Source organism: Osmia lignaria, chromosome 5, assembly GCF_051020975.1.
Source record: "Osmia lignaria lignaria isolate PbOS001 chromosome 5, iyOsmLign1, whole genome shotgun sequence".
Classification (NCBI taxonomy): domain Eukaryota; kingdom Metazoa; phylum Arthropoda; class Insecta; order Hymenoptera; family Megachilidae; genus Osmia; species Osmia lignaria.
In genome coordinates this window covers 4,265,754-4,289,185 of record NC_135036.1, presented here as the reverse complement: position 1 = coordinate 4,289,185, position 23,432 = coordinate 4,265,754, and the positions used below count along the sequence as shown (strand labels likewise).

Here is a 23,432-nt window from a genome sequence, read left to right as displayed (position 1 = left end):
CTTTTTTTGACCATTTGGCCAATGTCTCTAAAATTCGCGTGTCGAAAAAGCCGCGTTTAAAATTTTGTTCTGCATTCTCATGTTTGTTTTATCAAAATTAGGTCACTGTTCCAGTAATTTACCTTTAATTAGATATTTCAGCACCATATAGAACTTTAAACTTCAAAATCCAATTCAATTTTCCAAAATTGATCTCATGAAAAAATATTTAAAAAGCAAAGAGTCAATCAAAAGCCAGTGAAAGAACTTACAAAGAAACTTGATTAAAGGAAATTTTCCCATCTGAAGAAGTTCTAGAAAAGCAATAAGAAATTGCCTTCTAACAAACAAAAGTCCCCTTAAAGAATATAATGATTTCCAATCGATGGTCAGTCGTATCAGCTGTCGAGAAAAATCTAAAAACAGGCAATGTCAAACAAGATCTTATCTGTCCTCTGTCTCCCCCACTTACCTTCAGAATTTTTAATGACGCGTATTTATACAAAGGTAGAGACTGTCTGTCTTTGGGCCGCGCAGACGGCGATAATTATCACCGTGAGAAACGTCATGTATCACCCAAGGCGACCAACCTCGCGAGAGATGGTGCCGATGTTGATGGTGGTGGTGGTGGTTGGCCGCTTTCAAAGAAACCTCCTACTACGTAGAGAAAGAAACGAGACAGGGAGAGAGCAAGATTTCGACGGAGGGATTTGATTTACGCATCGGGTCATTAAATTGGATGTATTGTGCGATAGAGAAGACTGGGTTGGAATGACTGTTCGGGATGCCCCATAAGGTCTTAATTACTATGCCACATCGATGGTGTGCAGATTCTATTCCTTTTAATCGCTCCGACTGTTTAGGGAATCGCGGAATCAAGCCGGAGGTTGTTGCCTTTTCGATCTAAAACCAATATCGTTCCTTCAGAATACATTTCTATTTTTCCTTTTTCAATAATGCTGAAAATAATAAACAAGCTAGATTCATCTTACGGTATTGCTTCAGTTTATGATTCGATTTCTAACCCTTTCTGGAGGATTAATGGACGTAAGGTATGGCTAATTCAAGTACACTTAATGAATATTTACATCACTTATGGGGAACTACCCAAGTGTTACACTCACTTATTAATGAAACTTTGCCAGCTTGTAGAACTCGTCGAGCTGAACACGCCTATACCCCGTTTTGTGGGCAGACGACTAATTGTTTAAAAGATATTAATAATTAAAGTTAGTTACTACTTACATTGAGATGTATGACAGACTCACACATACAACTCGCAATCTAGAGATCCACGGTTCAAATCCTTGATTCCCAACATTTTTTTTTTTTTTTTTTTTTTAATGATAATTTGTTTCTTTTTGAATAACTATTACATAAAAATTATCATAAAAAAAATTTTTTTGGGAACCAAGGATTTGAACCGAGGACATTTAACTTGCAAGTCACGGATCTGCTTCGTGGTTAAACACATGACTCGTAATCTAAAGGTCCTCGGTTCAAATCCTGGATTCCTGTTTTTTTTTTTTTTTTTTATAATGATAATTTTTATGAAATAGTTATTCAAAAAGAGACAAATTATCTCTATTTTTCCTTTTCCGATAATCCTGAAAATAGTAAGCAAACTAAGTTCATCTTACGGTATCACTTTTGTTTGTGATTTGATTTCTAACCTTTTCTAGAGGATTAATGGAAGTAGAGTATGGCTAATTCAACTAAACTTAAGGAATACTTCCAAGTCTCCATTTTGCTATTTTAGCGTAATAAGAATAGAGGATCTTAAGTCCCATAGCCCAGAGCCTAAGTACCGTGTGTCGCCGACTCTTTGGACGGATTCTTGGTACCCATACATTGTTGCCTTTTCAATCTGAAGAATTCACTTTTATTTTCTCTTCTGAATAATACCGAAAATAGTAAGCAGTCCAAGTTCATCTTACGGTGTCCGACAAGATAATTCATTCACCCTTACTGTTAGAGGGTGTCCATCCCGATATCGCAGGTCGTGAGTTAAAAAGCCGTTTCGGTCGGAGTGGCGTTCGGAAAAAAGAAACCTTCTCCCCACCAGAAATTCCCACGTGTCCGTCATTCGAATTCCAGGGGACCAGGAAGATGCCCGGGAACGGGCCAGTCGTGCGGCGAAAGGGTGAGAGGAAGATTCGCGAGGAAATAAGACCGCGGCGAGAGTCGTACACGAGAGGACCCACGGCGGAACTCATTTTAATTAGAAGGGGTCCTTCGTTTTATCGAGTTATTCCCCGGCCCGTGCGTCTCTCTCGCGCCCTTCCGCGGCCCGTTTCGCCCTTACCCCACTCCGCCGCGGTCCCCCTCCCCGACGACCAGCCGGATCATGGGCCCGTCCGTGAAGCCAGCTTGGAATGCGGTTCTACGGGCCCACGGGGTTCGTGGTTCGTGGTCCGTGGTTGTGTGCCCGCGGTGTCTGAGGGTGTTCGAGTGTGCGTGAGCGCACCGCAACCACGTCAAATCGCACACAGACCGGCAACCTCGTATTTTTCCACGATGCTTTTCGATCATGTCGAAACGAACCCACACGCTCGTTCGCGAACATTGTTCACCGAGATGGAGAAATTTTGAAGGTGGAATTCTCGGGTTGAACCGGGTGAGATCGGGTAACAGGCAGAATTAAGAATACGTTCAGGTAAACATTTGATTCTTTTATGAATGAAAATTTATGCCTTAGGGGATGTGGATTTTGGAGGGAAGATTTTTCGGTCAGATTTAGCGAAGTTGAGTTAGTTGGACATTTGTAATTAACGGTGTCGGTAATGATTATGAAATTGATTTATTGAAACTGGATTTTAGGATTGTGGGTTAGGTTGGAGATACTAAAGTATGTCAGTCTATTAAATCCTCCCGTAGTTCGTTGGTAGCTCAGCTCGTTCCGTTTAAAGAGCCTCTGAACCAGTTTCTGAACTTTAAAGGTCTACACTGTAGTCTCTGTTAATTCCTCAACTTAACAGATTTGTTTGCTGGGCTATCCAAGACTTCCGGTTCAGACTCCATCATATATAAAAAAAAATACAGTTCGAACTTTTTTCAATGTTACACTAACTTAAAAAAAGAGAATATAAAGTTTATAAACAAAAATCACCTTCAATGCTTCCTTCAGTCCTTATCATTCAATGATCAACTTAATCAAACCGTTTCAAATATAATCAAACAACCCAATAAAAATGTTAAAAACCATTCCAAACTAATAAACTTCAATATCCCTTAACAAAATTCAACATCGTTACAATTTCACCAAACCTTCAAACCTTCAAACCAATGAAAATCGGAAAATTTCATTGACCGTTCCATTGAATGTCCAACGGACTGTTTTCGAAGAGCAGCAAACGAAGAGCTTGGTATTTGGTCTTCTTGCTTGCTCCTTCGTGATTTTCTTCTTCTTCATCGTGCTTCGTTCTTTCGTTCCCCTTCCTCTTCAGATCCTCAGCTGGCCCCCGTTTGCCTATGAGGGGCGAGAAGGGAGGTACAGGACCTCCAAAGCGGCGACCAAGTCCAGGGAGGTCCTTCGTTCGAGGGCCAGTGGTGGAAGGAACCGAGAGAAGAAGAAGAAGAAGAAGAAGAAGAAGAAAGGGAACGGCTCCTTGGCAGGATCAAAGGATATGGCGAGAGATCCTTTTTGCTCCGGAGGGATCGGCCACGAAGAGAGGGCCGAAAATGTTGAGCTCGGGTTTCGGGCCGCGTTTAGAGCGGGAACGCCGGGAGATTGCGAGGAACGATCGCGTTCACGGAGCTTGTTTTCTGGGCCCGGCTGATGGTTTTTGGAATATGGGCCGGCTTGATGGGTTCGTTTCGGCTGGACGGAATTGAAAGCCTGCTTTTAATGGAGCGTCGGATTTTGCATCTCGGAGACCCGCTGATACGCCCGTGGGACGATGCTCCTTCAACCTTTTGCCAGTTTCAAAAAGTTACCGAAATACTGGCTCGATAAGTTTTTGGCTGTCTTTCTTCATTTAAAAAATTAATTACCACGATGAAAAGACTCGGTGTAATCGCAACTATTCTAAATAAAAGCGTTTTATTTTGTATTATTAACATTACTTGGTACCAATTTTACTTTGGGGGACGCAAAATTGTTGCCTATTTTTTATATATTCTGATAGAATTTCACGAGTAGAATCCAAAAATACCAGTTTTAAGCTCAGGAATTCATTTATTTAAAAGTTATGCACCTACAAAAGTATTTTTAGCGTATTTTGAGGTTATTTTGACGCCATATTGACTTCTGTTTGTAATTCGTCCAATCAGCGGAATCGGTGCTTCTAAATAAATCACATGGGCCGCAGCCATTTTGTCTCTAGCTATATGTGTTTTACAAATATTGATGGATTTATATTTCCTAAATTGAATATTATCAGAGTATTTCTAAGCACATTTTCTTTCCCTTGAATTAAGTGTACATAAAGACGTTTGACTTTTCCCGCCAAAATGTTCATCACCCACGTGATCTGTTTATAAGCAGTGACTCTGCTGATTGGACGAATTATGGTTAGAAATCAATATGGCGTCAAAGTAACCTCTTAAAGTATGCTAAAAGCGCTCAACTTTACATAGGCATAACTTTTGAAGGCGTGAATCTCTGAGCTTAAAACAGGTATTTTTGAATTCTACTCGTCAAATACTATTAGTCTGTCAAAATAAAAGTCAACAATTTTGTGTCCCCCAAAGTAAAGTGAAGCCCTTATTTCAAATACTTGATAGTTGATAATTATTTATTTTCCTGATAAATTAATAATTATTTATCAGAAAATTAACCTATAACGTTTATTCCTTTTTCTTCGGAATCTCTCTTTTCATTCCCACGAAACGCTTTTGGCAAATCATCACGAAGTTGCATGAAAAAGAATCGCCTGCGTTTCTCACGCAGCGATTCCAGCGAAGACGTACAGCACGCGTGAACCGACAATTTGCTATGGGGAACAGGCTGCACTAATTGAACCATATTATCGAAACCAATCACATGGTTCAGAGGCTGCCGCTTATTTACATAAACGCGAAATTTCCATTTCTTGAAATCCCTTTCAACTTTGTAGAGTTCGTGAATTTCATTTCATATCCTTTCTTTCCTTATCACTGCAGAGATTATTAACATTAGCAGGTTTTCAGAACATTTTTATATTGATTTGATAAAACTTTGCATTATCAATATTTTGATATTAATTTGATATAAATTTACATTAGCAATATTTCAGAAAATTTCGATACTAATTTGATAAAATTTTGTATTATCAATATTTTAGAATATTTTCATATTAATTTGATAAAAATTTGTATCAGCAATATTTCAGAATATTTTGATACTAATTTGATAAAACTATGCATTTGTAATATTTCAGAATATTTTGATATTGATTTAATAAAAATTCGTATTTTTCAAAATTCACCCCTTAAAATTCCGCAATAATTGTCTTGCTTTTAAAAATTCCCAACACAAAAACAATAAATTAAGATTTCCAAACATTTCATTTTATAACAATTTTCACACTGGATCAAAAAAAAATCACAGCCCTAAAAATACAACATTACAGTTCAGCTGCGTTTTTTAAATCCAAATCACCCTATACATACTGACATCTGTCTCTTTGGACAAGTCCAGTAAAGCCTAACGACGTCCCAAAGAAAAGCTTTCCCCGGGAAAGTCGACGGGTCCCGTTGGTTTTCCGAAATTTCTCTTGGCCATCGGCTTCGGTGTCTCCACCCTCCTGAGAAACCAGTCTCTCGAAGCAGCGAGGAAACGCGAGTAGGCCGAGAAAAAAAGGCACGGAATCAGCCGTGGAATCCGGCAGGGACAAAAGGAGCCCACGGTCGGGCCCCTTTGAAACATAGTCTCATTATTTGCAAATCCGATAAATCTCCCTTCTCCTTTGGCCGGCTTCCACGAAAACTTCCCGCCAGAATCGGGCCACGAGATTGCGAGCACGAGGCTGGAGGATCGAAAGGAATCGCGTGTTGCAGCTTCTGGCCATCTTCCTTTCGGCCTGCATCTTCTACTCGCTCTTTCATTCCTTTGCCTCGCGTCGGCAGGAATCTTCACGCGGGTCTACGATACCTGCACGCTCGCCTCTTTCAGCTTCAGCCCCTGCTCGCGGCTGAACGCTCTGAGTAACCGCGGAAACATTTGAGGTCAAGGTCGACGACTAGAGTCTAGCATCTCTTTAGTATCTCTCTAGTATTACGATAAAAAATGAATTGAAATTGTGGACGCTATTGGTTTGTTCTTCTTCCATATTACAAATGTTTTTTTCATTAACCCTTTGCCGTACATCGTGCAACACTCGAGACGCAACTTACAGTTCAAATGTGTTAAATTTGGTTAGTGATTTTAGTATGGTTGAATTTTGAGTTTAATTATAATTATAATTTGCTCAGTCTAGGATCGTTCATTTTATTTATTTATTTTAAAATTGAAGCAATAAATAGTTAGATTTGACTGACGCAACTATCGAAAAAATCATAGGCGAAGGGGTTAATGAGACGCTTAAAAGTGTTAAGTGATTAGTATTACATTCAGGAGAGTCAAATGAAAGATTAAATAAAAGAAAAGCGCTTAGGTACTTGTATAAGGAGCAATTTTGTTGAATATTTTAGGAAACTTTCCTTTTATTACAAAGGAATATTTTAGAATTTTATATCATGAAGAGGTAGTTACTTGTAGGGTGTCGAAAAATTATTTTCTTCACTATATACACATTACCAATTAGATTCTTAGCTGGAAAATCGTAATTTTCGCTAATTTCAATTGTTTAATTGTCTATGAAATTTTCAGGGTTTACATAACTTATTTGTATCAACACAATGTATATTTTCAATTATTATTTTATTAAACAAGAAAGAGTTTCTTACATTGTCATAACTAATGAATTTTTTTTTTCACAATGACTACAAATGTTTTTAAATTTTGTGCATTCCTCATGGGACCAGTAATTGCAAACGAAAACTTAAATAAAATTTAAATATTGTTGATTACACTAAGATACTTTGAGTGAAATGGACCACCCGGTACGAGAGAGATGAATTATTTATTTATGCCATTGTGGTTGTTTAAACCCTCAGGCGGTAAACAACAGGGAGAGCCCCAATTTTAATTAAATTTTGTATTTCATATTATTTTCATTTCTAAATTTTACACTATTCCTTTAAAAATTATTCTTCCAATATATGAAATTCTTTCATTTAACTTTATGTTAATATCCTTCCATATGTTTTGTAACTTTCGCCCATAAACATCACTGTTCTTTGTTATAATTGTGCCTAAATAGTATTAAAATTTAATTTATGAAAATGGTGTGTTTATCTGCCCAAACAACAAAGTGATTCTATTTTTTAGAGCTGGCTAACAAAATATTTGTCCTTACCAGAAATTAAAATGTTAATTTCCATTCAAAATTAACTAAAATTGAGAGGTTAAAGTCATAGGCATACTTAATAACTTTCATTAAAACAAAACAATACCGACAAATGGAGTGTTTGATAGATACTTTAAAAAATACGTATTTAATCCATTTCTCCCAAACTTATCCTAAATTACAATTTTAAAACATGAAGAAAAAGAATACTTGTCGAGTATCGAAAAGTCATTTTCTTCATTGCATATATTGTGGTGTATTCAAAATAATAAATTTTAAATTATTTACAATGTTACTTTCATCTAGAGGTATGCGAGTACTCGTAATTTACAAGCCGAGTTGAACTCGCTTCGATCATTCGAGCCGAGCCGAGCTCTTGAATTTGCCGAATTACTCGAAATCGACGAACTGTTTGAAACAAAAGCGAACTACTCGAAAAAATCGAACTACTCGAATATTCGAGCCGTCGTAAAACTTCGATTTACTTGAAGATGAATTTTCACCTCGAATAGTCGAATAGCTCGCTTTTGTTTCCAACAGTTCGTCGATTTCGAGTAATTCGACAAATATCGATCATTGTTTGACTCGAAATTCGAGTAATCGATTTATTCCCTCTACTTTCACCTCGCTCATCCCTACAATAAGTACCGCATTTTGGCCAACTCCGTCCGAGATAATAACAAAGAAAAAGCACGAAAGGAGGATCGGCCAGCAACCTGCGAGGCACCGTTCACCATTGTCGTGTAAATAGGAAAGAATCGTCGTCGGTTGAACCTCGAGGACCTGTTTGTCTCGATGCAAACGATCGTGTGAAAGTCTCGCCGCCTCGTTAACGCCACCCTTCGGAGGACGACCGAGAGGGAGGAGTGTTTCTAACCGGAGGAAGCTAGCGAACGCCAGTGACTGCAGTGGTTAAAGAGAAGAGAACGATGCTGGGAAGAGTAAAGATTCCGAGGAACGGAGAAAAATAAACGGACAAAGACCTCGCCCCGGCAAATTAGCTACTTTATCAACAGTCCGCCGCTTTGTTGCAAACGCTGTCGCCTGTCGGATCCCGTTGTTTATTGCTTTTCCCTTCCCGCTTTTTCTCCCTTTCTTTCCCTTCGTCGAACCCTACTCGGTTGAAACTTTGATTGCCACCCGGCTAAATGTTTGCTTTCGTAAATCAGCCCGTTGGTAGGCCGTTTCGGAGGCTATCGAGTGTTTAGGGAAAGACAGCAAACGATCATGATTTTTTATCGGGAAAAGGTAGAAATCCGCGGAAAGATGGATGCAACTCGCGGACGTCACGTCGAGACGTTCCGGGATGACATCCTGCGACGTAAAGAAGGAAAAAGAAGAAGAAATATCCGGCTGTGGCTAGCACTGACGGGGGAGTAAAGAGGGAATGAGTCAGAGGCTAATAAAATCGACTGGACCCGAAGACTGGCTCGGAGAGAGGGAACTGTGCTGTTGGTGTTCGCGGGCATGGGAAAAGGCCAGCAGATTCATTGACTGCGAGGCCCACCAGTTGCCCTCCTACCCATCCTCCGACCATTGTTCCATTAAGCTTCACCGAGTACTGACACATGCTTCAGGGTTTACGTGCCACCCTGGCAAATCGCTTTTTCACTCCACCCCCCCCCCCCCCCCCCCCCCCCCGCGGATCCGTCGGATCGGCTAATTAAAACGACGACACGTAGACACTGGAGATGCTATTTGCGTTACGACTGCTAATTAGTTGCACGCTCTTTAGTGTATTCTTGGAGACTCGAACGACCGCATTCGTTCAAATGGCTGTGAATGAGTGGGACGTGTGATGAATAACTATCGCTTCATTTCGATTTGTTGCATAAATTCGAAGGGAATTTGATAGAAAATTTTTGGTAAAAAATTTGAAATATAGTACCGTATAGACAGGGGTGGATTGAGATTTTTGGAGGTCCGGGGTTATTGAATCTTGGAGGGTTTGTTATCGTCCCCTAGATTGATAATATTTTATTATTAATATTTTAACAATAAAGTATAGTATAAGTGCTCTATAATTCCTTCTGTATTGGAACCCTCGAAGATGGTTGCTTCTAAGAAACAGGGAATTATCAAGCGCTTGCAGAAACATTCTTAACGAGAATGTGATAGAAAAAGAAAAAGGAGAGAACAAACAAGGTTAAGAAAGTGATATGTAAAGCCGAAATTATGCGCACGAGAAAGTCTAATTGAGCTTATCGATTCTAATGAATTTTAATGAACGATATTGCCAATGGCTCGACGGACGAATGGAATTCCTCGCGTTTGTCGTTCGCCTTTCGAACGCGATCGAAAAATTGCTCTCGATTTTTCGTCCATACTAATTGTAAATATTTCCCTCCGCATTGATTCATGAGGCCGCGTGACGTTTTTCAACGTGTGATTTATTACCAGTCCCCTTTTGGCTGATGCAGAATTGATGGACGGAGATCTTTCTGATCGATTAGCAATGAAATATCGATCTTCTAATGAAGAATAATTATGTATTTTGAAATTGTATCATTCTAGGAAAGAATATGAATTCATGTATGAATCAATACAATTGCATGTAATTTTGTAATTTATAATATTTTTCTTTTATAAAGGAGATGGCTATCCCCAATACGTTAGTTGACCCCCATGGTCCCGGCAAATTTTTACTCCATGGAATCCATAGAATAGACCGCCAAGATGATCTGTACCAAGTTTTATCCAAATAGATGAATGCCCGTTTTTGACCAAGTTCCCGTTTGACAATTTTGATGCTCATGGGTTCATTTGGAAGGTATTATCGTCTAGTTTAACATATCCGGAAACTAGGATGCCAAAAGCACGATTTCATCCACTCCCCTTAGAGCCCCATGTTAAAAGGGTCAACTTTAGCCGCCATTTTGACCATGTTCCCATTAATCGATTTGGATAAAACTTGGTACAGATCATTTTGGTAGACTATTCTATGGATTCCATGGGGTACAAATTTGCCGGGATCATGGGGGTCAACTAACGTATTGGGGATAGATAGCCATCTCCTTTACAGTGTTCCTTTAAAAATTATTTTTCCAATGTATAAGGCTCTGTGGTTCAAATATCTATTATTTAAATAGAATTGTAAGTAATTAGTGCTGATTATAGATGACAATGTTACGTAATGTTGGGCTCAAGTGTTTGTGTTAATTATATCTTGCATCTTTAATGATTCATTACATATTTTATAGCATTAAGAAGGTTGATATATTATTAAGTCCAACATCTGTTCATTAGACACATCTGCTGTTCACAGTAATTGTTATAAACAAGGAGGCTCCATTTTTCTAGAATTGAAATATTGTCAATAGTAATTGAAAAATTTTGGAAAATTTACTTTCTTCTGATCGAAAGCACCTTCTATACTCTGACAATAAGGGGAGCCCTGGGTGGTTTTCCTCTTTCCCCTGTTCTCCTCTTTTCATCTCTGCCGGGCTGTCTTGACCGCTTTATTGTTGGCTCGACTTATTTCGAGCGATTACGCAGCTCATGATGGGTCGAGATGGAATCGCTTCCTCGATAACGCGATCAGCGCGCTCAGCTTTTTGACCAAAAACGCTGCGACGAATTGGAGGTTCGCAGAGGAGAAAAGGAAAAAAGAAAATAAGGGTGCAATCGGGAAGAAGAACTTTTTATTGGTCGTCTAACAAGCACAGAAATGTATTTTTTCAATAATTGAAAAGTGGCGAGACTAGTATCAAAATCTGATGGAATTTTAGTTTCTATCAATACTTTATCATTATTATGCTTTGCACGAGGAATTAAGGAACCTATATTGATTTTATTTATGGATTTTCAAATCTCCACGTTTGAGGCTTTTCCATAGAGAAAATTGACATACAGTGGAAGCAGGGATTTTTTAAATCTTAATTTTGACAATATCAATATTAATATTAAAAGTAATTTAGAAAAAAAATAATGAAACTTTTAAGTATTAAATATTATAAAGTTGAGTTATAACTGACAGGTACAAATAACATAATAAAGATTAATTCAAATTTTCCCGCGTAAACGTTTATACGCAAGTGGTGGGGGGTCACAGATCTATATATATGAGGCCTCCTTCCGTATATTGTCATTCTCCTTCGGGATGCCCATAGGTAAGGATGATTAGTTTCTCCAACCACCCCAAACTTCTATACCATATTTATTATTTTTTTTAAATCAAATCAAATTGTCAAACAGAGGCATAACCAGGATTTTTTCTGAGATAATGTCCCTTAGGAATTTAGATATTTCTAGATTTTAAATTTTGGAATCTTGCAAATTTGAAATTTAAATCTTAAATCTAATATATGATTAATGATTAGTTTCAACAAACCACACTAAACTTCAGTACCATTGCAGCGGCTTCGTCGTTACCTTTGATGGGTCCGAAATTTCGTATTTTCGGAAAGTTTTATTGCGAGCACTTGTGCGAGTGGTCGCCAGATGCGCGACTCGACACTGACCAGACTCGCACAAGTCGCCGCAATAAAAATTTCGGACCTAACAAAGGCACGGTAGCGACGAAACCGCTACACCATATTCATTGTTTTTTTTTAACAAATCAAACCGTCAAACAGTGGCGTAACAGGGATATTTTCTGAGGTAAGCAACGTCCTTTAAAAAGGACCCCGCGTACCTTTATGGAAATTGAATTTCAGTCGAATTGTCTAAAACTTTCAGAAAAGTTAGTTCTTACCATGCTGATCAAAAGTCATAATGGACACGGAGTCCAAAAATGGCCAGTTTTTGAGATACGTATGGTTAAAAGTCGAAAAAATGGCTTTTTGATACTAGACGCGTGCGTGCATGCGTGGGTGTGTAAGCGTGGTAGGTTATTAAGCTTCTGGGTCAACAACAACTTCGTCAAGATCCATGTTTTGAATATTTAATACGCTTTGTAATGATGTAATTGACAGGTATTTAATATTATTTTCATAGCATTTTCATTATTTTCTGTGCTTCCTCAGTTTATAAAACAGCACTTGACAGAGCTATGCGCATGCACACTTTATTGGTGTTGCATAACTTATACAGCAATCTAATCTCAAAAAGCCATTTTTCGACTTTTAACCATACATATCTCAAAAACTGGTCATTTTTGGACTCCGTGTCCTATGACTTTTGATCAGCATGGTAAGAACTAACTTTTCTGAAAGATTCAGACAATTCGACCGAAATTCAATTTCCATAAGGATGTGTGCGGGGTCCTTTAGAAATTTTCAGATTTTAAAATTTTGGAATTTTGATAATTTTATATAACACCCACACGTTTCACTTTTATAGTGTAAATAGACAATGAAAATTGAAAACGGTGAAACGAAGAACTTCTATAGACAAGGCAACGTCTTAAAGTTAGCGCCATTAAAGGTTCCTACCCGTTTCCCTTTCCCAGGGAACAGTCACACCGCCGTTTTGTGGTCCGTTTCAAATATTGGCCGTCCACTCGTGGTATGCGTGATACCCCGGAGTGCGCTTAAAATATTGAAATAAGATGCTCGTACGAACCTCCTCGAATTCTCGTTCAATTCCTCGTCCTCTTTTGTTGCCTCCCATTCGCGGCATTCTTTTTCTCGCATGCGCACCACTTTTACCTTCTCCCCTATTCTGTCATTTTCGACGTGCTTCCCTTCGTATTATCTCCACCGACCGTCCTTTTACTTTCACATCTTTTACTTCCTTTTTAGAAATTTCATTTTAGATGTTTCTTGCCCGAACATAACATTAGTTTTACTTTTTTCCTTTTTCTTTCTCGACAGACTTCAGACGCTATTTTTCTTTTTGTAGTTGAAACTCACACGATGGTGAGGATACCTGATTTTTGAAAAAAATTATTGGATAGGTTTCCGAATGGTCCCACCAAAATTGAGAACTCAGGTTCGGTATATATCTTAAATTGACTACAAGAAACCGATTAAAGTTGGTTTCAGAGCTGAATGTCTTACCGTTTTCGAGATATCGTGGTAAGGTTAGGTTAGGTTCTGTGTATGCGCAGTATCGAATAGCATATGTTCAGCATCTAATAGCGCATGCGCAGCATCGAATAGCGCATGCGCAGTATTGAATAGCGCATGCGCACTACTGAATAGCACATACGTAGACCCAAAATTGTACAAAAATTTCTTACCACGATATCTCAAAAACGGTAAGACATCCAGCTCTGAAACCAACTTTATTCGGTTTCTTGTAGTCAATTTAGGTTATATACCAAACCTGAGTTTTCAATTTTGGTGGGGCCATTCGGAAACTTATCCAAATTTTCTAACCACTCCGTTTTAAATCGATACTCCAAAATTTTCCTTTCTCCTCGGCAACATTGTCTCGTCTCGTTGGCGGCACGTTATTATTGGATCATCGTTGAAGAATTAAAGATGACTGGTCGAAGCAGTTCAACTTTTTCGGCCGGATGCATTGTGCCCGTTTTTTCCCCCGGTTTAATCAACTCCTCGCTGATTTTTTCATCTTTCCTTTCCTACCTTCGTACGTCTTTCCACGAGGGTCAACATTCTGCGAGGAACGCGGACTCCCGAAGCCTCTAAAGTACACGCAATTTTTTTATTCAAAAGTAAAAAACAATATAAATTGATTGAAAAAGAAAGGAAGAGTTGGTTAAACGCAACATTGATTCATTAAGGGTTTACATACCTTTGGGGGATTAAATAAGAAGGAAAATTAACAAATTTGTTTGTAAGTAATTTTATCAATGATAAAAAATTGTTAAACAAAAAAGTTTAATACATGGACGCGATAATTTTTTTAGGGGCAGTCTAATATTTAGAAAATGAAAAATTACAATTAAATTGGAGCTCTGACCATGATCTGCTGTCCGAGGATTAAGGAGTTACATTCCTTTAAATCATTAAATAAGAAGTTCTGTGAACAATAAACAATTTTTAAACAAAAGAGTTTCATATTTGGATGCAATAATTTTTAAGAGAACAGTGTAAAATTTAGAAAATGAGAGTAATATGAGATACGGAATTACGTTAAAATTGGGGCTCTTTCCATGGTCAGCCGTCCGATTAAGAGATTACATACTTCTGAACGATTAAATGAGAAGTAAAATTAAAAAATTTGTTTGTAGGTGCAGATTATTGTTTATTAAAAATTTAATAATGGACATATACATCCTATTACATATTATTTTCTTAGAAATTTCTGAAAATTTGAATTATGTATCTATCGATAGAAGAAAATGGCTGCTATTTAATATCTAACCCGTTCCACTGAAACACCATCTGCGGTAGTAGATATATTTCTGTAGGCTTTTATCTGAAACAAGTTCTTTTAATAATACATTAAAGTAGACAAAAGGACCTAGTACTTGTCGAAGCTAATTTTAAAAATATCAATCTTTTACAAAATGGCGGCTGTTTGAACCTAAACTTGTAGTTCCCGACATAAATTTTCAACTTATTTTGTTAAAAAAAGAGGAGAAAATACACGAATAAGAAATTTGCTTCCTCAAGTACTAGAATAAAGTACTAGTTAGCAATTTTAAAAACTGCATTTCGAATAAAACGCTTTTACAGTTTCAATTGTCTTACTCGTAGATGCGATACACTTCAGCTTTTGAAGCCATAAATCCGACAGTTTTACGAATTCTTGAATGAAAGTTTGGAAAAGTGTTCTAGAAGAATATATAGTTTTTGAAAAATCGATTTTTTACCTTATCAGACCCTTTAATTATTTCTTTTTCAATCTTTCAAATAAATATTCTCACCCTTTCTTATCTTTCAAATATAAAATTTTTCATTCTTACAAACTCCTTTTTCATTTGCTATTGCAAAGTTTTATTTCTTGGCATCGCAAATCGTCGAATCTGCACTTTCCGATGAAACATCATCGCGCCGCGAACGCGTTCCCCGTCATCCTGTAAATAACAGGCGACGATGATATACGATGCACCGTGGTAAATTGCCACAGATAAGGGTATGATTATCAGTTACAACACTTAAAAGGGAACGATCCTCTGAACATTGATTTAATATTTTTTCTTCTTCTTCCTCTCTGTTTCTTTCTTCTCTCCACCCCGTGGACGCGTAATACGACCACGCCCTGTGCTTACCAGCATTATGCAATAATTCACGTTCATTACGCGATTATTATCAATCAGCGTTCGTGACGGTTAACGCGCATCGTGACAATGTTTCGTTACGATTTCCTTGCGTGTCACCTTTCATTCCGCACTGTGTCATGTTGCAAATTCATTTGCTTCCCTCCTTTTTCATTGAATTCCATGTCGTTCAATACGAGCAATTATACTTTTATATAATTTTCTGTCCAAATTACTTCTGATATTAATATTCTCAAAATTAAGATTTTCAGAATTTTTGATTGTCTTGTATCGTTCAGAGTTGGACATTGTATGAAATAATCTTCTGACAGAAATTTTGGCTAAACCGAAGATATTGATCCTGAATAAAAATCTATTTGAATAATTAAAAATTCAATCAGTCATTTGAAAATAACAGGGAAAATCAAATTTTAGTTGAAATATAAACTTATCCGAAATGAAAATATCTTGAATTTGAAAATTATTTATTATTTTCAAATAATTTGGTTTTATTCGACATTTTTATTGAAGGATCTATAAATAAAATTTCATAAAAAAACAATTGTTTCTGATTTAAAAATATTTTCATTTATTTAAAATATGTTTGTAAGTATCAGAGAATTATTTGAAATAATGCTCAACTCCGGAATCGTTATTTATAATAAATAAGTTTCTATATGTTTAAAAAACAGAACTCATAATAATCGTAATTATTAAATTGCTTCATTTTAAATACTTTTATCCATAAAAATTACGTAAACCATTACTCTTCGATATAACATAAATTTGAAAATTAACACGTTAAATGCCATTGGGGTCACTGGTGATTGGCACTGTAAATTACACATGCTTGAAAAATTAAATGAAAATAATAGAAAAACATTATTTTAAATAATATTACTACCATAAATAGAAAGCTTGAAATTTTAAATTTTTAAATTAACTATTTCTATTCTTTTTAATTAGAGCTTCAATACGTCCCATAACAAGTGTCCATTTTCATTGTGGCGTTCAACGTATTAAATTTATACATAGAATAAAAAAAACAAGTTTTCTATATTCTTGCGAAGTAAACTTTTGCCACTCTTCAATAATACGAATTTTAAATTTATTTATTGTTTCAGGATCCCTATCAGAGATTTAAGCCAAGTCCAAGCATTTTCCATTGGTGACAGAAACTTTATGGAGGCAGTTTTAATAAACGTATGTTAATTTTGTTATTTTTTATATATTCTATAACTTCTTTTGTCGTATGTATTGGTGCGTTATCTTGTTGCAAAATGAAATAGTTACCTATCAGTCGTTTTCCTTTATGAATAATTACTTTCCGAAGTACTTTATGGATTTACGTTACTGCTTTATGGATAAAAGTATTTAAAATGAAGCAATTTAATAATTACGATTATTATGAGTATTGTTTTTTAAACATATAGAAACTTTAAGTATATCTCTGAGTTTACTTTTCCTCCTAAAATTACAATTTTACCCATGGCATATACGCAGAGGCATCCTCGTACTAAAGGATTATTCAAATTGACTGTCATATCTTTAAATTGAAATAAAACGCAAAGTATTTGAGATTTGTATAATTTCTTTATTTTAATACAAAGTTTGCTTTACAATATTAATTATAAAAAACAATATCGATCAAGTATCCTCCTCGACTTTTTTTCACGAGTCCGATGCGTTTGAGGAAACATCAATTGGCCACCAGGACCGTGTGATATATCTAACACCATTAGATTTTTCTCTAAAGGAATCTTTGAAAAGAAAAGTCCAAAATTTAGTTCAAAGAGTTCTGACGAGCTGAAAAACAATATCACAACCATCATTGATGAAATTGAATTTCAATTGTGTGAAAATGTAATGGAAAATCGTATCTCATGGAAAAAAGCCTAGGAGGACACTTGAATGATATTGTTTTTCATAATTAATGTCATAAAGTAAATTTTGTGTTAAAATAAAGAAACTATACAAATCTCAAATATTTTACGTTTCATTTAAATTTAAAAATGTGACATTCAATTTAAATTGGAATAACCCTTTATTACACCTTTCTTTTCCGATTTAAATGCAGGTGTTATATATTTGAACGACAATTTCTCTTCATTCTTTTCTCCATACACATATTCTACCTTGCGAGTATTTCATTTTCAACATATAGATTCATCGGTCCAAAGAATTTGATTCCAAAACTCTTGATAAAATTCCATTCTTTTTCGCGTGCCTATTTTCTTATTTATTAAAAAAAAAATACTTTCTCGTGGTAAAAATGAAATTTGCAACGGTAGGGAAAGGGGAGGCGAGGATGAAGAAAAGGGGTCGCAAGTTGCAGTACACGTGCCCGTTTTTCCAGACTGGTGCACCGCGTGTTCCCGGTTCTTTTTTTCCCTCGAATGCAGCGGAAACGCGGCCTCGCGCCACAACGCGATCCTCGCTGTTGCTGCGAATGCTTCTTTGGACGAATAAAAAAGGGGCGGGCAGCATTTTTGTCAGTCTGGACACGTGTTCTCGCGACGAGGAATCGGCCTTCTTCGCGTTGGTCCCGGGTTTGTCGCGCGGCGTTCCATGTGCGCCCATCGGAACTCGCATGCTCGCATCATGTGCTCGATTAAACCTCTCCTTGTTTCGTACAGATGCTCCTCCACCGACCGTTTAAAGAGACCGTGCTTATTCTTTTTTTAATATTATACCGACTCGTCGCCGTCTAAACTGGTGCAAGAATGGCTGGCGCGATTGTGAATGAACGGTTCTTGCCTTCGAAATTTCCAGATTATTCGGTGATTTAATCAGTCTAGATACTATAGAAATGTACAATTTAATATTTATTCTTATTATATTAGCTTAGGACAACAATGATTAATCCTTTTCTTAAGAATATTTTTTTTTTCTTATTTTTCCGATGAGGTCGGGAGATAGAGAGGGTGTGCCCAAACCTCCAGGGCTCCCGTATAAGTTGTTCCTGCGGGCAAATGCTCGCTTATCAACAAATAGAAATTATCTTGGCGTTACCGACATGAATGTATAATAGTTATTGGAAGGTAGGAGTGGGGAGCAGGAAAATTTTCAAAAAACCCGCTAGCAAAGTAATCAGAATAGGAAAAATAATCGTTTTCTTATGAATATAATATAATGCGTTTGTTAACACTCGGACGGCGGACCATGGAGAGAGCTCCAATTTGAATTTAATTCATTCGCTGCCAGACCCAAATTATGTGATTTCATTCGTATTGCCATTTCTGTTTTGAGTGTTGCGTTTATCTAATCGTAATTATTTATAATTTGTCATATTTTGTCATAGGTAATTGTGTGCATGTATCAAATCAAACACGAGTATACTCGTTGTTGCCAGCGAATGGGTTAATTTTGTAATTCATATTATTTCCATTTTCTAAATTTTACACTGTGGCTTTAAAAATTTGTCCAATATATGAAATATAGTATAATGCGTTTGTTAACCCTTGGACGACGGACCAAGGAGAGAGCCACAATTCCAATTTAATTCTGTACTTTATATTATTTTCAAATTCTAAATTTTACATTATCTCTAAAGATTATTCTTCTAGCATATGAATCTCTCTTATTTAAAAATTCTACATTTTAAAGTTAATATCCTTGTTTGGCACAATTAACTCAAGCTTCCTTATTCAAGGGGTAAATAATAAAATATAATTATCTTTTGTAGTCTAAATAGAATTATAGTTTATTATCTAAGAAACAAATGTATTATATTTTCTATTTTTTCAGAAAAAGGGTTAATCATTATATAGAACTCAATAACTATATATAATTTAATAAAACAAACTCAGATTCAATGTTTCTATCTATTTTAACAAAACGAAACTCATGTTTCTTTAAATTCGTCGACACCTTACAAAATCATAACCGCAAATATTCTTTTTCTTATTTATCACTCAACGAGATTGCTTCGAATGTCGAAAAGGAAAGAAGGGTGCAATATCTAGAGCGATCAAGCCCAATTTTCTGCAATCCCTGCGATATCATTTACGCGAAAGAAACTACATCACCTCTCCGATGAGACTTTTTCCACAAGAAACTCTTTGTCGAAACAGACTTACGTAAACTGCTCATCGAGGCACTTGAAATTCGTTTGTCTTCCGTCGAGAGATAATGCGTCCCTCTCGTAATTTCACCTGGCGAAAGCATCGAGCAAAGCCGCCGGTGTCGTCGACGATTCGTGGCAACGCGCAGATTTCGTTTAGCTTTTTGCGTGCATTAAAATGAAGCTTTCACTAGTGGTGCAATCGAAATCATTTGGAATTAGCCAGAAATGGACCGTGTCGTCGAACGACCGGGGATGCTGTAACGTTACGCCACGATCGAAATAACGATCGTACGATTCCTCGCGATAATGATCGAATTTATGAAGGCAGTGAAAAGGGAGATTGATGTTGAGAAATTTTTCGAGTAGGTGGCCCTGTGAGATCGCTTTTAAAAAAGAAAGTAATGAATTTTTTTTTATCGAAAGAATTATTTGATTACACGTGGAAATTAATTCATTGCTTTTCTTCAAGTTGAAAATCTATTGTTTGCGAAATTATTGGCGTAATTACTATTTTTTTGGACAGTCGCCAGGTTCTTTAGAAATTTAAAAATTCTTGAGTTTTGAAATCTTAGAATTCTAAAGTTTGGAAATCTAGAATTTTGAAACTTATTTTTTGGGGGAGGAGAGCAGGCCCACCTAGTTACACCAATGTTCACACTTTACATTTTTATTAGTTATTACAAAGTAAAGTAGGGAAGGAAGGGGTAAGATTGATACCCTAAGCGAAAATAAGTATAACTAGTTATTTCTTTTTATAACATGAAGAATTATGGCTCTCTCCAAGGTCTGCCGTTCCAGGTTTGAAAAACGCATTATATTATATTTCTTATTCTTTTAGGAAAAGGATTAATCATTGTAAAATATTTTAATATAATAATCTTACATATTATAGTAATAAAATTATTTATTTAGAAAAGAAAAGTAATATTATAGTTATTTTTGGTATAAGATAGAAAACTAATTTATAGATATTTTTGCTGTCTTATCCAATCGTTGGGAAAGATGACGATTATACAGGGGTAAGTAGATCATGTCGATTTAGCAAATACAATTTTGACATTTAAATAGCTCAGTTCCTCAGTAGGGGGTGCAAGATTCATGTCACCATTTTTGACACTTGTAACACTATCCAGTCCTCTGAAGAAGGATCTGTAAATAATTCACCACATCCTGGACACATATCGACTACTTGATCTTTTAATATAATTTCGCGATATTGTAATAACTCTGGTAATTCTAAAATATTATACATTAATTGTCAAGCAAAACAATCATTCGGGAAAGATGGCAAATTCACCTAGCTGTTATTCGGATATGCAACGGACCATGGACTGAACCCTAATTTGATTGTAATTTTCTATTTCACATTTTCATTCTTCAATCTTTTCACTGTTCCTTTAAAAATTATTATTCTAATATATAAAACCCTTTCGTTTAAAAATGATACATTTAACAGATAAATAATATCAAAATAATAATTAAATATTAAAACCATTCTAAATTGCTATATGATATTCAATTCTGTACTTTCTCATGCAATACATACCATTATTAAAGTATCTATTTGTTAATGTATGATGTAAAAATATTTTAAGCTAACTTCTGAAATTTTCATTTCATCTTAACTTTCCATTGTTTTAATTAATGTCTACTCTATCATACTGAGCTTTGAAAGAAAGCAAAAAATAATATTTGCTACCTTACCCCATCCTCCGTAAATTTCTTTTACACAAAATGTGATTCTTACTTTCATAAATAAAGCAGCATTAGACACTCTAAGGTCGAGTATACCACTTATCGTTAGTCTTGCTCGAAAATCTCCAAGAGGAATTTTCAAACATCCATCAACAGTTCTAATAAATCACCTCGAGAGATTACCTTAATAACCCGTCTCTATTATGAGGCGAAGTTAAATCCTAACCGTGGTATGCTGGCTCCATTTGGTAGCATATCGAAATAAAAGGCGGCGGGACGTGTCGCTGCAGAGACGCATCGTTACGCAAACGCTTCTCAGGGCGATCTGCAGCGAGCGCAGCATGTGCACGCGGTGACGCGGCGCATGTGCAGAGCGCGTAAGAGTAGCCCGATGGCGATGGTGGGGGGGAGTTTCATTCATAAATGCCCGACCGAAGGCGTCAATGGATGGCCCTGTGAACGAGCGAGACAGCCATCCCCCTTTTCTCTCCCCACCGCTGGAAATTCCTCGTTCTTTCTTTCCTCGTCGGCACCATTTACTCCCACTCTTCCACCTCCCCCTCCCCCTCTTCCGCCGTTCTCTTTCTCTCGCCGGTCGTCGCGGCCGATGTTCCCGGTGCATAGAATGCAGCGCGGATGCCGGACAGGAATTTCACGGCGCAGGTGCTTTCGAGGAACGTTTTTGGAAAAGGAATCGGCCGCGGCCCGCCACAGGATTTTGTTACCATGTTGCCTTAGCCGGGATGAGTTCGATCGAAGGGACAGGTATCGACATCGGTACAAGGTGGTCCTCTTATGGGAGAAGGGTTCGCGAAACGGAAGTTTGCTCGATGTTTATTTGCACTCGCCCCGTCGAGCTCCTTCTGCGTTTCGGGTGAATGAGATTCTTTTTTTTTTCTTCAAACACAGAGTATGATTTCTTTTCAAAGAGATCGGATTTCGAAATGAATCGAGGATTTTTCGATTTTTGAGATCTTTGGTATTGGAAAAATTCATTTTTAAAGCTTGAAAGGCGGAACGTTTCAAGAATATTTATATAAAGTTAAATGTATAATAAAATGACTAATGGTCTTTGTACTCATTGCAATAGGAAAATATTTAACCATGGAGAAAGCCTCAATTTTAATTATATTAATTTTCTAAATTTAATACTGCTCCCTTATTAAATTAAACTTGAGGCTCTTTCCAAATATTTTTTTAAATTTCATACTGTTTCTTTAATAGAAAATGAGAATAAAATGAAATACAATATTTAATTAAAATTGGAGCTTTCTCCATAGTCCATCGTCCAAGGGTTAAAAAATGCCTTATATTATATTTCTTACTTAAAAAAAAAGAATTTATCATTTTTAGACGAAAGAATTTCATACAATTAAATAATTTTTAAAGGGACATTGTAAAATTTAGAAAATGAAAATAATACGTGTACAGAATTAAATTACAATTGTGGTTGTCTCCATGGTCCTATATTATATTTCTTACTTTTTTAGAAAAAATGGAAAAAATGAAAGAATAATTTTCAAAGGAACAGTGTAAAATTTGAAAAATGAAATTCATACGAAATACAAAATAGAATTAAAATTAGGGCTCTTTCCGTGTTCCGCCATCCGAGAATCTTATACTAAAATCATCTACTTCCACAATAAACGTTTTATTGAAATAGATTTTACGACTATATGTTTCTAATTCAATATTTTCAATGATCTCCACTGCTGCCTCGACTTCCGCAGTCTCTAACGACAATCCAGAGTATCAATCTCTCGGATAAACTTGTAACTAAAACGATGCTTAGAGTCATCTAAACGAGCTACAACTATTCCTAGGATAGAAATAAAAAGAAAATAAGACGGCAAGGAGTTATTCCTTGGAGGAAAATATGCACGGGACGAAAGGTTTCATAAAGCCATAAGGTCGAGGATGTTGCGGAGAGTCGTCTCGGAGATAGGATGCACGAGAAGGTTCGTCGACGAGCCGCCATTTATCTTGATCCTGCATAACTGACCATTCTGACTGTTTAGCTATAGGCGTGCACCGCATCACCGTGCAAACGTCGATTCACCGGCAGAGGAATTCTATCATGTGCTCGATCAAACTTGCGTCTCGACCTGCCACGTCTGTACGGCCTCTCCTGGTAGGTGGTTTAATCCGACTGTGTCCGTATTAACCCGTAACATTCAAATGACCGATAACAAAGGGGGACGAATGCGACACCTGGAACGAGCTTAGAAAAGTAATTGATCGTTCCCTCGAAGAAGGATAATACCCTCCTTTT

The 23,432-nt window shown here is 36.7% G+C and overlaps 2 long non-coding RNA genes across 2 annotated transcripts in view; both read left to right on the top strand.

The window, feature by feature from the left end:
- Nucleotides 1–23,432, top strand: part of LOC117607930 (uncharacterized) — a 124,982-nt gene that overhangs the window by 80,138 nt on the left and 21,412 nt on the right. The window contains exon 3 of the long non-coding RNA XR_004582256.1: nt 16,524–16,602. This is a non-coding gene — a long non-coding RNA (uncharacterized LOC117607930). The remainder of the gene's footprint in view (nt 1–16,523; nt 16,603–23,432) is intronic.
- LOC117607931 (uncharacterized) lies at nt 13,121–14,400 on the top strand. The gene is made up of 3 exons (XR_004582257.2): nt 13,121–13,147; nt 13,707–14,030; nt 14,104–14,400. It is a non-coding gene; the product is annotated as an uncharacterized LOC117607931 (long non-coding RNA).